Source organism: Nansenia antarctica (assembly GCF_963989245.1).
Source record: "Nansenia antarctica genome assembly, chromosome: 15".
In the NCBI taxonomy this organism is placed as follows: domain Eukaryota; kingdom Metazoa; phylum Chordata; class Actinopteri; order Argentiniformes; family Microstomatidae; genus Nansenia; species Nansenia antarctica.
The window spans coordinates 25,940,629-25,957,767 of record NC_137685.1 but is presented as its reverse complement, the minus strand read 5'-3'; positions in this window follow the sequence as shown (position 1 = coordinate 25,957,767).

The following is a 17,139-nucleotide window of genomic DNA, read 5'->3' as shown; positions in this document are numbered from 1 at the left end:
GCAGAAAACAACACTTTGATAGTTTGATATAACTTGAGAACGAATGCAAAAAACAGTCCACTCTCAGAACAGGCCGCTTGGACACTTTCAGAACAGCTCTGTTAATGACTGAAAACAGCTCTCGAAGAGATTGTCAAAAGAGACTCCGAAAACGAAACGTTGATCACTTTTGAGCAAAAGGCTGCACACACGCAATTCAAGTTGCTCTGATTGTCATTTAGAGTTACATTATAGGATTATTCAACAACAAGTCAAAATGTGCTCGTGAAAGGCAGAAAACAACACTTTGATAGTTTGATATAACTTGAGAACGAATGCAAAAAACAGTCCACTCTAAGAACAGGCCGCTTGGACACTTTCAGAACAGCTCTGTTAATGACTGAAAACAGCTCTCGAAGAGATTGTCAAAAGAGACTCCGAAAACGAAACGTTGATCACTTTTGAGCAAAAGGCTGCACACACGCAATTCAAGTTGCTCTGATTGTCATTTAGAGTTACATTATAGGATTATTCAACAACAAGTCAAAATGTGCTCGTGAAAGGCAGAAAATAACACTTTGATAGTTTGATATAACTTGAGAACGAATGCAAAAAACAGTCCACTCTAAGAACAGGCCGCTTGGACACTTCTCTGTTAATGACTGAAAACAGCTCTCGAAGAGATTGTCAAAAGAGACTCCGAAAACGAAACGTTGATCACTTTTGAGCAAAAGGCTGCACACACGCAATTCAAGTTGCTCTGATTGTCATTTAGAGTTACATTATAGGAGCATTCAGCAACAAGTCAAAATGTGCTCCAGAAAAGCAGAAAACAACACTGATAGAACTTGAGAACGAATGCAAAAACAGTCCACTCTCAGAACAGGCCGCTTGGACACTTTCAGAACAGCTCTGTTAATGACTGAAAACAGCTCTCGAAGAGATTGTCAAAAGAGACTCTGAAAACGAAACGTTGATTACTTTTGAGCAAAAGGCTGCACACACGCAATTCAAGTTGCTCTGATTGTCATTTAGAGTAACATTATAGGATTATTCAACAACAAGTCAAAATGTGCTCGTGAAAGGCAGAAAACAACACTTTGATAGTTTGATATAACTTGAGAACGAATGCAAAAAACAGTCCACTCTAAGAACAGGCCGCTTGGACACTTTCAGAACAGCTCTGTTAATGACTGAAAACAGCTCTCGAAGAGATTGTCAAAAGAGACTCTGAAAACGAAACGTTGATCACTTTTGAGCAAAAAGCTGCACACACGCAATTCAAGTTGCTCTGGTTGTCATTTAGAGTTACATTATAGGATTATTCAACAACAAGTCAAAATGTGCTCGTGAAAGGCAGAAAACAACACTTTGATAGTTTGATATAACTTGAGAACGAATGCAAAAAACAGTCCACTCTCAGAACAGGCCGCTTGGACACTTTCAGAACAGCTCTGTTAATGACTGAAAACAGCTCTCGAAGAGATTGTCAAAAGAGACTCCGAAAACGAAACGTTGATCACTTTTGAGCAAAAGGCTGCACACACGCAATTCAAGTTGCTCTGATTGTCATTTAGAGTTACATTATAGGATTATTCAACAACAAGTCAAAATGTGCTCGTGAAAGGCAGAAAACAACACTTTGATAGTTTGATATAACTTGAGAACGAATGCAAAAAACAGTCCACTCTCAGAACAGGCCGCTTGGACACTTTCAGAACAGCTCTGTTAATGACTGAAAACAGCTCTCGAAGAGATTGTCAAAAGAGACTCCGAAAACGAAACGTTGATCACTTTTGAGCAAAAGGCTGCACACACGCAATTCAAGTTGCTCTGATTGTCATTTAGAGTTACATTATAGGATTATTCAACAACAAGTCAAAATGTGCTCGTGAAAGGCAGAAAATAACACTTTGATAGTTTGATATAACTTGAGAACGAATGCAAAAAACAGTCCACTCTAAGAACAGGCCGCTTGGACACTTTCAGAACAGCTCTGTTAATGACTGAAAACAGCTCTCGAAGAGATTGTCAAAAGAGACTCCGAAAACGAAACGTTGATCACTTTTGAGCAAAAGGCTGCACACACGCAATTCAAGTTGCTCTGATTGTCATTTAGAGTTACATTATAGGAGCATTCAGCAACAAGTCAAAATGTGCTCCAGAAAAGCAGAAAACAACACTGATAGAACTTGAGAACGAATGCAAAAACAGTCCACTCTCAGAACAGGCCGCTTGGACACTTTCAGAACAGCTCTGTTAATGACTGAAAACAGCTCTCGAAGAGATTGTCAAAAGAGACTCTGAAAACGAAACGTTGATTACTTTTGAGCAAAAGGCTGCACACACGCAATTCAAGTTGCTCTGATTGTCATTTAGAGTAACATTATAGGATTATTCAACAACAAGTCAAAATGTGCTCGTGAAAGGCAGAAAACAACACTTTGATAGTTTGATATAACTTGAGAACGAATGCAAAAAACAGTCCACTCTAAGAACAGGCCGCTTGGACACTTACAGAACAGCTCTGTTAATGACTGAAAACAGCTCTCGAAGAGATTGTCAAAAGAGACTCTGAAAACGAAACGTTGATCACTTTTGAGCAAAAAGCTGCACACACGCAATTCAAGTTGCTCTGGTTGTCATTTAGAGTTACATTATAGGATTATTCAACAACAAGTCAAAATGTGCTCGTGAAAGGCAGAAAACAACACTTTGATAGTTTGATATAACTTGAGAACGAATGCAAAAAACAGTCCACTCTCAGAACAGGCCGCTTGGACACTTTCAGAACAGCTCTGTTAATGACTGAAAACAGCTCTCGAAGAGATTGTCAAAAGAGACTCCGAAAACGAAACGTTGATCACTTTTGAGCAAAAGGCTGCACACACGCAATTCAAGTTGCTCTGATTGTCATTTAGAGTTACATTATAGGATTATTCAACAACAAGTCAAAATGTGCTCGTGAAAGGCAGAAAACAACACTTTGATAGTTTGATATAACTTGAGAACGAATGCAAAAAACAGTCCACTCTCAGAACAGGCCGCTTGGACACTTTCAGAACAGCTCTGTTAATGACTGAAAACAGCTCTCGAAGAGATTGTCAAAAGAGACTCCGAAAACGAAACGTTGATCACTTTTGAGCAAAAGGCTGCACACACGCAATTCAAGTTGCTCTGATTGTCATTTAGAGTTACATTATAGGATTATTCAACAACAAGTCAAAATGTGCTCGTGAAAGGCAGAAAACAACACTTTGATAGTTTGATATAACTTGAGAACGAATGCAAAAAACAGTCCACTCTCAGAACAGGCCGCTTGGACACTTTCAGAACAGCTCTGTTAATGACTGAAAACAGCTCTCGAAGAGATTGTCAAAAGAGACTCCGAAAACGAAACGTTGATCACTTTTGAGCAAAAGGCTGCACACACGCAATTCAAGTTGCTCTGATTGTCATTTAGAGTTACATTATAGGATTATTCAACAACAAGTAATAATGTGCTCGTGAAAGGCAGAAAACAACACTTTGATAGTTTGATATAACTTGAGAACGAATGCAAAAAACAGTCCACTCTAAGAACAGGCCGCTTGGACACTTTCAGAACAGCTCTGTTAATGACTGAAAACAGCTCTCGAAGAGATTGTCAAAAGAGACTCTGAAAACGAAACGTTGATCACTTTTGAGCAAAAGGCTGCACACACGCAATTCAAGTTGCTCTGATTGTCATTTAGAGTTACATTATAGGATTATTCAACAACAAGTCAAAATGTGCTCGTGAAAGGCAGAAAACAACACTTTGATAGTTTGATATAACTTGAGAACGAATGCAAAAAACAGTCCACTCTCAGAACAGGCCGCTTGGACACTTTCAGAACAGCTCTGTTAATGACTGAAAACAGCTCTCGAAGAGATTGTCAAAAGAGACTCCGAAAACGAAACGTTGATCACTTTTGAGCAAAAGGCTGCACACACGCAATTCAAGTTGCTCTGATTGTCATTTAGAGTTACATTATAGGATTATTCAACAACAAGTCAAAATGTGCTCGTGAAAGGCAGAAAACAACACTTTGATAGTTTGATATAACTTGAGAACGAATGCAAAAAACAGTCCACTCTAAGAACAGGCCGCTTGGACACTTTCAGAACAGCTCTGTTAATGACTGAAAACAGCTCTCGAAGAGATTGTCAAAAGAGACTCCGAAAACGAAACGTTGATCACTTTTGAGCAAAAGGCTGCACACACGCAATTCAAGTTGCTCTGATTGTCATTTAGAGTTACATTATAGGATTATTCAACAACAAGTCAAAATGTGCTCGTGAAAGGCAGAAAATAACACTTTGATAGTTTGATATAACTTGAGAACGAATGCAAAAAACAGTCCACTCTAAGAACAGGCCGCTTGGACACTTTCAGAACAGCTCTGTTAATGACTGAAAACAGCTCTCGAAGAGATTGTCAAAAGAGACTCCGAAAACGAAACGTTGATCACTTTTGAGCAAAAGGCTGCACACACGCAATTCAAGTTGCTCTGATTGTCATTTAGAGTTACATTATAGGAGCATTCAGCAACAAGTCAAAATGTGCTCCAGAAAAGCAGAAAACAACACTGATAGAACTTGAGAACGAATGCAAAAACAGTCCACTCTCAGAACAGGCCGCTTGGACACTTTCAGAACAGCTCTGTTAATGACTGAAAACAGCTCTCGAAGAGATTGTCAAAAGAGACTCTGAAAACGAAACGTTGATTACTTTTGAGCAAAAGGCTGCACACACGCAATTCAAGTTGCTCTGATTGTCATTTAGAGTAACATTATAGGATTATTCAACAACAAGTCAAAATGTGCTCGTGAAAGGCAGAAAACAACACTTTGATAGTTTGATATAACTTGAGAACGAATGCAAAAAACAGTCCACTCTAAGAACAGGCCGCTTGGACACTTTCAGAACAGCTCTGTTAATGACTGAAAACAGCTCTCGAAGAGATTGTCAAAAGAGACTCCGAAAACGAAACGTTGATCACTTTTGAGCAAAAGGCTGCACACACGCAATTCAAGTTGCTCTGATTGTCATTTAGAGTTACATTATAGGATTATTCAACAACAAGTCAAAATGTGCTCGTGAAAGGCAGAAAACAACACTTTGATAGTTTGATATAACTTGAGAACGAATGCAAAAAACAGTCCACTCTAAGAACAGGCCGCTTGGACACTTTCAGAACAGCTCTGTTAATGACTGAAAACAGCTCTCGAAGAGATTGTCAAAAGAGACTCTGAAAACGAAACGTTGATCACTTTTGAGCAAAAGGCTGCACACACGCAATTCAAGTTGCTCTGATTGTCATTTAGAGTTACATTATAGGATTATTCAACAACAAGTCAAAATGTGCTCGTGAAAGGCAGAAAACAACACTTTGATAGTTTGATATAACTTGAGAACGAATGCAAAAAACAGTCCACTCTCAGAACAGGCCGCTTGGACACTTTCAGAACAGCTCTGTTAATGACTGAAAACAGCTCTCGAAGAGATTGTCAAAAGAGACTCCGAAAACGAAACGTTGATCACTTTTGAGCAAAAGGCCGCACACACGCAATTCAAGTTGCTCTGATTGTCATTTAGAGTTACATTATAGGATTATTCAACAACAAGTCAAAATGTGCTCGTGAAAGGCAGAAAACAACACTTTGATAGTTTGATATAACTTGAGAACGAATGCAAAAAACAGTCCACTCTAAGAACAGGCCGCTTGGACACTTTCAGAACAGCTCTGTTAATGACTGAAAACAGCTCTCGAAGAGATTGTCAAAAGAGACTCTGAAAACGAAACGTTGATCACTTTTGAGCAAAAGGCTGCACACACGCAATTCAAGTTGCTCTGATTGTCATTTAGAGTTACATTATAGGATTATTCAACAACAAGTCAAAATGTGCTCGTGAAAGGCAGAAAACAACACTTTGATAGTTTGATATAACTTGAGAACGAATGCAAAAAACAGTCCACTCTCAGAACAGGCCGCTTGGACACTTCCAGAACAGCTCTGTTAATGACTGAAAACAGCTCTCGAAGAGATTGTCAAAAGAGACTCCGAAAACGAAACGTTGATCACTTTTGAGCAAAAGGCTGCACACACGCAATTCAAGTTGCTCTGATTGTCATTTAGAGTTACATTATAGGATTATTCAACAACAAGTCAAAATGTGCTCGTGAAAGGCAGAAAACAACACTTTGATAGTTTGATATAACTTGAGAACGAATGCAAAAAACAGTCCACTCTCAGAACAGGCCGCTTGGACACTTTCAGAACAGCTCTGTTAATGACTGAAAACAGCTCTCGAAGAGATTGTCAAAAGAGACTCCGAAAACGAAACGTTGATCACTTTTGAGCAAAAGGCTGCACACACGCAATTCAAGTTGCTCTGATTGTCATTTAGAGTTACATTATAGGATTATTCAACAACAAGTCAAAATGTGCTCGTGAAAGGCAGAAAACAACACTTTGATAGTTTGATATAACTTGAGAACGAATGCAAAAAACAGTCCACTCTAAGAACAGGCCGCTTGGACACTTTCAGAACAGCTCTGTTAATGACTGAAAACAGCTCTCGAAGAGATTGTCAAAAGAGACTCTGAAAACGAAACGTTGATTACTTTTGAGCAAAAGGCTGCACACACGCAATTCAAGTTGCTCTGATTGTCATTTAGAGTAACATTATAGGATTATTCAACAACAAGTCAAAATGTGCTCGTGAAAGGCAGAAAACAACACTTTGATAGTTTGATATAACTTGAGAACGAATGCAAAAAACAGTCCACTCTCAGAACAGGCCGCTTGGACACTTTCAGAACAGCTCTGTTAATGACTGAAAACAGCTCTCGAAGAGATTGTCAAAAGAGACTCTGAAAACGAAACGTTGATCACTTTTGAGCAAAAAGCTGCACACACGCAATTCAAGTTGCTCTGGTTGTCATTTAGAGTTACATTATAGGATTATTCAACAACAAGTCAAAATGTGCTCGTGAAAGGCAGAAAACAACACTTTGATAGTTTGATATAACTTGAGAACGAATGCAAAAAACAGTCCACTCTAAGAACAGGCCGCTTGGACACTTTCAGAACAGCTCTGTTAATGACTGAAAACAGCTCTCGAAGAGATTGTCAAAAGACACTCCGAAAACGAAACGTTGATCACTTTTGAGCAAAAGGCTGCACACACGCAATTCAAGTTGCTCTGATTGTCATTTAGAGTTACATTATAGGATTATTCAACAACAAGTCAAAATGTGCGCGTGAAAGGCAGAAAACAACACTTTGATAGTTTGATATAACTTGAGAACGAATGCAAAAAACAGTCCACTCTCAGAACAGGCCGCTTGGACACTTTCAGAACAGCTCTGTTAATGACTGAAAACAGCTCTCGAAGAGATTGTCAAAAGAGACTCCGAAAACGAAACGTTGATCACTTTTGAGCAAAAGGCTGCACACACGCAATTCAAGTTGCTCTGATTGTCATTTAGAGTTACGTTATAGGATTATTCAACAACAAGTCAAAATGTGCTCGTGAAAGGCAGAAAACAACACTTTGATAGTTTGATATAACTTGAGAACGAATGCAAAAAACAGTCCACTCTAAGAACAGGCCGCTTGGACACTTTCAGAACAGCTCTGTTAATGACTGAAAACAGCTCTCGAAGAGATTGTCAAAAGAGACTCTGAAAACGAAACGTTGATCACTTTTGAGCAAAAGGCTGCACACACGCAATTCAAGTTGCTCTGATTGTCATTTAGAGTTACATTATAGGATTATTCAACAACAAGTCAAAATGTGCTCGTGAAAGGCAGAAAACAACACTTTGATAGTTTGATATAACTTGAGAACGAATGCAAAAAACAGTCCACTCTCAGAACAGGCCGCTTGGACACTTTCAGAACAGCTCTGTTAATGACTGAAAACAGCTCTCGAAGAGATTGTCAAAAGACACTCCGAAAACGAAACGTTGATCACTTTTGAGCAAAAGGCTGCACACACGCAATTCAAGTTGCTCTGATTGTCATTTAGAGTTACGTTATAGGATTATTCAACAACAAGTCAAAATGTGCTCGTGAAAGGCAGAAAACAACACTTTGATAGTTTGATATAACTTGAGAACGAATGCAAAAAACAGTCCACTCTAAGAACAGGCCGCTTGGACACTTTCAGAACAGCTCTGTTAATGACTGAAAACAGCTCTCGAAGAGATTGTCAAAAGAGACTCCGAAAACGAAACGTTGATCACTTTTGAGCAAAAGGCTGCACACACGCAATTCAAGTTGCTCTGATTGTCATTTAGAGTTACATTATAGGATTATTCAACAACAAGTCAAAATGTGCTCTTGAAAGGCAGAAAACAACACTTTGATAGTTTGATATAACTTGAGAACGAATGCAAAAAACAGTCCACTCTAAGAACAGGCCGCTTGGACACTTTCAGAACAGCTCTATTATAGACTGAAAACAGCTCTCGAAGAGATTGTCAAAAGAGACTCCGAAAACGAAACGTTGATCACTTTTGAGCAAAAGGCTGCACACACGCAATTCAAGTTGCTCTGATTGTCATTTAGAGTTACATTATAGGATTATTCAACAACAAGTCAAAATGTGCTCGTGAAAGGCAGAAAACAACACTTTGATAGTTTGATATAACTTGAGAACGAATGCAAAAAACAGTCCACTCTCAGAACAGGCCGCTTGGACACTTTCAGAACAGCTCTGTTAATGACTGAAAACAGCTCTCGAAGAGATTGTCAAAAGAGACTCCGAAAACGAAACGTTGATCACTTTTGAGCAAAAGGCTGCACACACGCAATTCAAGTTGCTCTGATTGTCATTTAGAGTTACATTATAGGATTATTCAACAACAAGTCAAAATGTGCTCGTGAAAGGCAGAAAACAACACTTTGATAGTTTGATATAACTTGAGAACGAATGCAAAAAACAGTCCACTCTAAGAACAGGCCGCTTGGACACTTTCAGAACAGCTCTGTTAATGACTGAAAACAGCTCTCGAAGAGATTGTCAAAAGAGACTCCGAAAACGAAACGTTGATCACTTTTGAGCAAAAGGCTGCACACACGCAATTCAAGTTGCTCTGATTGTCATTTAGAGTTACATTATAGGATTATTCAACAACAAGTCAAAATGTGCTCGTGAAAGGCAGAAAATAACACTTTGATAGTTTGATATAACTTGAGAACGAATGCAAAAAACAGTCCACTCTAAGAACAGGCCGCTTGGACACTTTCAGAACAGCTCTGTTAATGACTGAAAACAGCTCTCGAAGAGATTGTCAAAAGAGACTCCGAAAACGAAACGTTGATCACTTTTGAGCAAAAGGCTGCACACACGCAATTCAAGTTGCTCTGATTGTCATTTAGAGTTACATTATAGGAGCATTCAGCAACAAGTCAAAATGTGCTCCAGAAAAGCAGAAAACAACACTGATAGAACTTGAGAACGAATGCAAAAACAGTCCACTCTCAGAACAGGCCGCTTGGACACTTTCAGAACAGCTCTGTTAATGACTGAAAACAGCTCTCGAAGAGATTGTCAAAAGAGACTCTGAAAACGAAACGTTGATTACTTTTGAGCAAAAGGCTGCACACACGCAATTCAAGTTGCTCTGATTGTCATTTAGAGTAACATTATAGGATTATTCAACAACAAGTCAAAATGTGCTCGTGAAAGGCAGAAAACAACACTTTGATAGTTTGATTTAACTTGAGAACGAATGCAAAAAACAGTCCACTCTAAGAACAGGCCGCTTGGACACTTTCAGAACAGCTCTGTTAATGACTGAAAACAGCTCTCGAAGAGATTGTCAAAAGAGACTCTGAAAACGAAACGTTGATTACTTTTGAGCAAAAGGCTGCACACACGCAATTCAAGTTGCTCTGATTGTCATTTAGAGTAACATTATAGGATTATTCAACAACAAGTCAAAATGTGCTCGTGAAAGGCAGAAAACAACACTTTGATAGTTTGATATAACTTGAGAACGAATGCAAAAAACAGTCCACTCTAAGAACAGGCCGCTTGGACACTTTCAGAACAGCTCTGTTAATGACTGAAAACAGCTCTCGAAGAGATTGTCAAAAGAGACTCTGAAAACGAAACGTTGATCACTTTTGAGCAAAAAGCTGCACACACGCAATTCAAGTTGCTCTGGTTGTCATTTAGAGTTACATTATAGGATTATTCAACAACAAGTCAAAATGTGCTCGTGAAAGGCAGAAAACAACACTTTGATAGTTTGATATAACTTGAGAACGAATGCAAAAAACAGTCCACTCTAAGAACAGGCCGCTTGGACACTTTCAGAACAGCTCTGTTAATGACTGAAAACAGCTCTCGAAGAGATTGTCAAAAGAGACTCCGAAAACGAAACGTTGATCACTTTTGAGCAAAAGGCTGCACACACGCAATTCAAGTTGCTCTGATTGTCATTTAGAGTTACATTATAGGATTATTCAACAACAAGTCAAAATGTGCTCTTGAAAGGCAGAAAACAACACTTTGATAGTTTGATATAACTTGAGAACGAATGCAAAAAACAGTCCACTCTAAGAACAGGCCGCTTGGACACTTTCAGAACAGCTCTATTATAGACTGAAAACAGCTCTCGAAGAGATTGTCAAAAGAGACTCCGAAAACGAAACGTTGATCACTTTTGAGCAAAAGGCTGCACACACGCAATTCAAGTTGCTCTGATTGTCATTTAGAGTTACATTATAGGATTATTCAACAACAAGTCAAAATGTGCTCGTGAAAGGCAGAAAACAACACTTTGATAGTTTGATATAACTTGAGAACGAATGCAAAAAACAGTCCACTCTCAGAACAGGCCGCTTGGACACTTTCAGAACAGCTCTGTTAATGACTGAAAACAGCTCTCGAAGAGATTGTCAAAAGAGACTCCGAAAACGAAACGTTGATCACTTTTGAGCAAAAGGCTGCACACACGCAATTCAAGTTGCTCTGATTGTCATTTAGAGTTACATTATAGGATTATTCAACAACAAGTCAAAATGTGCTCGTGAAAGGCAGAAAACAACACTTTGATAGTTTGATATAACTTGAGAACGAATGCAAAAAACAGTCCACTCTAAGAACAGGCCGCTTGGACACTTTCAGAACAGCTCTGTTAATGACTGAAAACAGCTCTCGAAGAGATTGTCAAAAGAGACTCCGAAAACGAAACGTTGATCACTTTTGAGCAAAAGGCTGCACACGCGCAATTCAAGTTGCTCTGATTGTCATTTAGAGTTACATTATAGGATTATTCAACAACAAGTCAAAATGTGCTCGTGAAAGGCAGAAAATAACACTTTGATAGTTTGATATAACTTGAGAACGAATGCAAAAAACAGTCCACTCTAAGAACAGGCCGCTTGGACACTTTCAGAACAGCTCTGTTAATGACTGAAAACAGCTCTCGAAGAGATTGTCAAAAGAGACTCCGAAAACGAAACGTTGATCACTTTTGAGCAAAAGGCTGCACACACGCAATTCAAGTTGCTCTGATTGTCATTTAGAGTTACATTATAGGAGCATTCAGCAACAAGTCAAAATGTGCTCCAGAAAAGCAGAAAACAACACTGATAGAACTTGAGAACGAATGCAAAAACAGTCCACTCTCAGAACAGGCCGCTTGGACACTTTCAGAACAGCTCTGTTAATGACTGAAAACAGCTCTCGAAGAGATTGTCAAAAGAGACTCTGAAAACGAAACGTTGATTACTTTTGAGCAAAAGGCTGCACACACGCAATTCAAGTTGCTCTGATTGTCATTTAGAGTAACATTATAGGATTATTCAACAACAAGTCAAAATGTGCTCGTGAAAGGCAGAAAACAACACTTTGATAGTTTGATTTAACTTGAGAACGAATGCAAAAAACAGTCCACTCTAAGAACAGGCCGCTTGGACACTTTCAGAACAGCTCTGTTAATGACTGAAAACAGCTCTCGAAGAGATTGTCAAAAGAGACTCTGAAAACGAAACGTTGATTACTTTTGAGCAAAAGGCTGCACACACGCAATTCAAGTTGCTCTGATTGTCATTTAGAGTAACATTATAGGATTATTCAACAACAAGTCAAAATGTGCTCGTGAAAGGCAGAAAACAACACTTTGATAGTTTGATATAACTTGAGAACGAATGCAAAAAACAGTCCACTCTAAGAACAGGCCGCTTGGACACTTTCAGAACAGCTCTGTTAATGACTGAAAACAGCTCTCGAAGAGATTGTCAAAAGAGACTCTGAAAACGAAACGTTGATCACTTTTGAGCAAAAAGCTGCACACACGCAATTCAAGTTGCTCTGGTTGTCATTTAGAGTTACATTATAGGATTATTCAACAACAAGTCAAAATGTGCTCGTGAAAGGCAGAAAACAACACTTTGATAGTTTGATATAACTTGAGAACGAATGCAAAAAACAGTCCACTCTAAGAACAGGCCGCTTGGACACTTTCAGAACAGCTCTGTTAATGACTGAAAACAGCTCTCGAAGAGATTGTCAAAAGAGACTCCGAAAACGAAACGTTGATCACTTTTGAGCAAAAGGCTGCACACACGCAATTCAAGTTGCTCTGATTGTCATTTAGAGTTACATTATAGGATTATTCAACAACAAGTCAAAATGTGCTCTTGAAAGGCAGAAAACAACACTTTGATAGTTTGATATAACTTGAGAACGAATGCAAAAAACAGTCCACTCTAAGAACAGGCCGCTTGGACACTTTCAGAACAGCTCTATTATAGACTGAAAACAGCTCTCGAAGAGATTGTCAAAAGAGACTCCGAAAACGAAACGTTGATCACTTTTGAGCAAAAGGCTGCACACACGCAATTCAAGTTGCTCTGATTGTCATTTAGAGTTACATTATAGGATTATTCAACAACAAGTCAAAATGTGCTCGTGAAAGGCAGAAAACAACACTTTGATAGTTTGATATAACTTGAGAACGAATGCAAAAAACAGTCCACTCTCAGAACAGGCCGCTTGGACACTTTCAGAACAGCTCTGTTAATGACTGAAAACAGCTCTCGAAGAGATTGTCAAAAGAGACTCCGAAAACGAAACGTTGATCACTTTTGAGCAAAAGGCTGCACACACGCAATTCAAGTTGCTCTGATTGTCATTTAGAGTTACATTATAGGATTATTCAACAACAAGTCAAAATGTGCTCGTGAAAGGCAGAAAACAACACTTTGATAGTTTGATATAACTTGAGAACGAATGCAAAAAACAGTCCACTCTAAGAACAGGCCGCTTGGACACTTTCAGAACAGCTCTGTTAATGACTGAAAACAGCTCTCGAAGAGATTGTCAAAAGAGACTCCGAAAACGAAACGTTGATCACTTTTGAGCAAAAGGCTGCACACACGCAATTCAAGTTGCTCTGATTGTCATTTAGAGTTACATTATAGGATTATTCAACAACAAGTCAAAATGTGCTCGTGAAAGGCAGAAAATAACACTTTGATAGTTTGATATAACTTGAGAACGAATGCAAAAAACAGTCCACTCTAAGAACAGGCCGCTTGGACACTTTCAGAACAGCTCTGTTAATGACTGAAAACAGCTCTCGAAGAGATTGTCAAAAGAGACTCCGAAAACGAAACGTTGATCACTTTTGAGCAAAAGGCTGCACACACGCAATTCAAGTTGCTCTGATTGTCATTTAGAGTTACATTATAGGAGCATTCAGCAACAAGTCAAAATGTGCTCCAGAAAAGCAGAAAACAACACTGATAGAACTTGAGAACGAATGCAAAAACAGTCCACTCTCAGAACAGGCCGCTTGGACACTTTCAGAACAGCTCTGTTAATGACTGAAAACAGCTCTCGAAGAGATTGTCAAAAGAGACTCTGAAAACGAAACGTTGATTACTTTTGAGCAAAAGGCTGCACACACGCAATTCAAGTTGCTCTGATTGTCATTTAGAGTAACATTATAGGATTATTCAACAACAAGTCAAAATGTGCTCGTGAAAGGCAGAAAACAACACTTTGATAGTTTGATTTAACTTGAGAACGAATGCAAAAAACAGTCCACTCTAAGAACAGGCCGCTTGGACACTTTCAGAACAGCTCTGTTAATGACTGAAAACAGCTCTCGAAGAGATTGTCAAAAGAGACTCTGAAAACGAAACGTTGATTACTTTTGAGCAAAAGGCTGCACACACGCAATTCAAGTTGCTCTGATTGTCATTTAGAGTAACATTATAGGATTATTCAACAACAAGTCAAAATGTGCTCGTGAAAGGCAGAAAACAACACTTTGATAGTTTGATATAACTTGAGAACGAATGCAAAAAACAGTCCACTCTAAGAACAGGCCGCTTGGACACTTTCAGAACAGCTCTGTTAATGACTGAAAACAGCTCTCGAAGAGATTGTCAAAAGAGACTCTGAAAACGAAACGTTGATCACTTTTGAGCAAAAAGCTGCACACACGCAATTCAAGTTGCTCTGGTTGTCATTTAGAGTTACATTATAGGATTATTCAACAACAAGTCAAAATGTGCTCGTGAAAGGCAGAAAACAACACTTTGATAGTTTGATATAACTTGAGAACGAATGCAAAAAACAGTCCACTCTAAGAACAGGCCGCTTGGACACTTTCAGAACAGCTCTGTTAATGACTGAAAACAGCTCTCGAAGAGATTGTCAAAAGACACTCCGAAAACGAAACGTTGATCACTTTTGAGCAAAAGGCTGCACACACGCAATTCAAGTTGCTCTGATTGTCATTTAGAGTTACATTATAGGATTATTCAACAACAAGTCAAAATGTGCGCGTGAAAGGCAGAAAACAACACTTTGATAGTTTGATATAACTTGAGAACGAATGCAAAAAACAGTCCACTCTCAGAACAGGCCGCTTGGACACTTTCAGAACAGCTCTGTTAATGACTGAAAACAGCTCTCGAAGAGATTGTCAAAAGAGACTCCGAAAACGAAACGTTGATCACTTTTGAGCAAAAGGCTGCACACACGCAATTCAAGTTGCTCTGATTGTCATTTAGAGTTACGTTATAGGATTATTCAACAACAAGTCAAAATGTGCTCGTGAAAGGCAGAAAACAACACTTTGATAGTTTGATATAACTTGAGAACGAATGCAAAAAACAGTCCACTCTAAGAACAGGCCGCTTGGACACTTTCAGAACAGCTCTGTTAATGACTGAAAACAGCTCTCGAAGAGATTGTCAAAAGAGACTCTGAAAACGAAACGTTGATCACTTTTGAGCAAAAGGCTGCACACACGCAATTCAAGTTGCTCTGATTGTCATTTAGAGTTACATTATAGGATTATTCAACAACAAGTCAAAATGTGCTCGTGAAAGGCAGAAAACAACACTTTGATAGTTTGATATAACTTGAGAACGAATGCAAAAAACAGTCCACTCTCAGAACAGGCCGCTTGGACACTTTCAGAACAGCTCTGTTAATGACTGAAAACAGCTCTCGAAGAGATTGTCAAAAGACACTCCGAAAACGAAACGTTGATCACTTTTGAGCAAAAGGCTGCACACACGCAATTCAAGTTGCTCTGATTGTCATTTAGAGTTACGTTATAGGATTATTCAACAACAAGTCAAAATGTGCTCGTGAAAGGCAGAAAACAACACTTTGATAGTTTGATATAACTTGAGAACGAATGCAAAAAACAGTCCACTCTAAGAACAGGCCGCTTGGACACTTTCAGAACAGCTCTGTTAATGACTGAAAACAGCTCTCGAAGAGATTGTCAAAAGAGACTCTGAAAACGAAACGTTGATCACTTTTGAGCAAAAGGCTGCACACACGCAATTCAAGTTGCTCTGATTGTCATTTAGAGTTACATTATAGGATTATTCAACAACAAGTCAAAATGTGCTCGTGAAAGGCAGAAAACAACACTTTGATAGTTTGATATAACTTGAGAACGAATGCAAAAAACTGTCCACTCTCAGAACAGGCCGCTTGGACACTTTCAGAACAGCTCTGTTAATGACTGAAAACAGCTCTCGAAGAGATTGTCAAAAGAGACTCCGAAAACGAAACGTTGATCACTTTTGAGCAAAAGGCTGCACACACGCAATTCAAGTTGCTCTGATTGTCATTTAGAGTTACATTATAGGATTATTCAACAACAAGTCAAAATGTGCTCGTGAAAGGCAGAAAACAACACTTTGATAGTTTGATATAACTTGAGAACGAATGCAAAAAACAGTCCACTCTCAGAACAGGCCGCTTGGACACTTTCAGAACAGCTCTGTTAATGACTGAAAACAGCTCTCGAAGAGATTGTCAAAAGAGACTCCGAAAACGAAACGTTGATCACTTTTGAGCAAAAGGCTGCACACACGCAATTCAAGTTGCTCTGATTGTCATTTAGAGTTACATTATAGGATTATTCAACAACAAGTCAAAATGTGCTCGTGAAAGGCAGAAAACAACACTTTGATAGTTTGATATAACTTGAGAACGAATGCAAAAAACAGTCCACTCTCAGAACAGGCCGCTTGGACACTTTCAGAACAGCTCTGTTAATGACTGAAAACAGCTCTCGAAGAGATTGTCAAAAGAGACTCCGAAAACGAAACGTTGATCACTTTTGAGCAAAAGGCTGCACACACGCAATTCAAGTTGCTCTGATTGTCATTTAGAGTTACATTATAGGATTATTCAACAACAAGTCAAAATGTGCTCGTGAAAGGCAGAAAACAACACTTTGATAGTTTGATATAACTTGAGAACGAATGCAAAAAACAGTCCACTCTAAGAACAGGCCGCTTGGACACTTTCAGAACAGCTCTGTTAATGACTGAAAACAGCTCTCGAAGAGATTGTCAAAAGAGACTCTGAAAACGAAACGTTGATCACTTTTGAGCAAAAGGCTGCACACACGCAATTCAAGTTGCTCTGATTGTCATTTAGAGTTACATTATAGGATTATTCAACAAGTCAAAATGTGCTCGTGAAAGGCAGAAAACAACACTTTGATAGTTTGATATAACTTGAGAACGAATGCAAAAAACAGTCCACTCTCAGAACAGGCCGCTTGGACACTTTCAGAACAGCTCTGTTAATGACTGAAAACAGCTCTCGAAGAGATTGTCAAAAGAGAC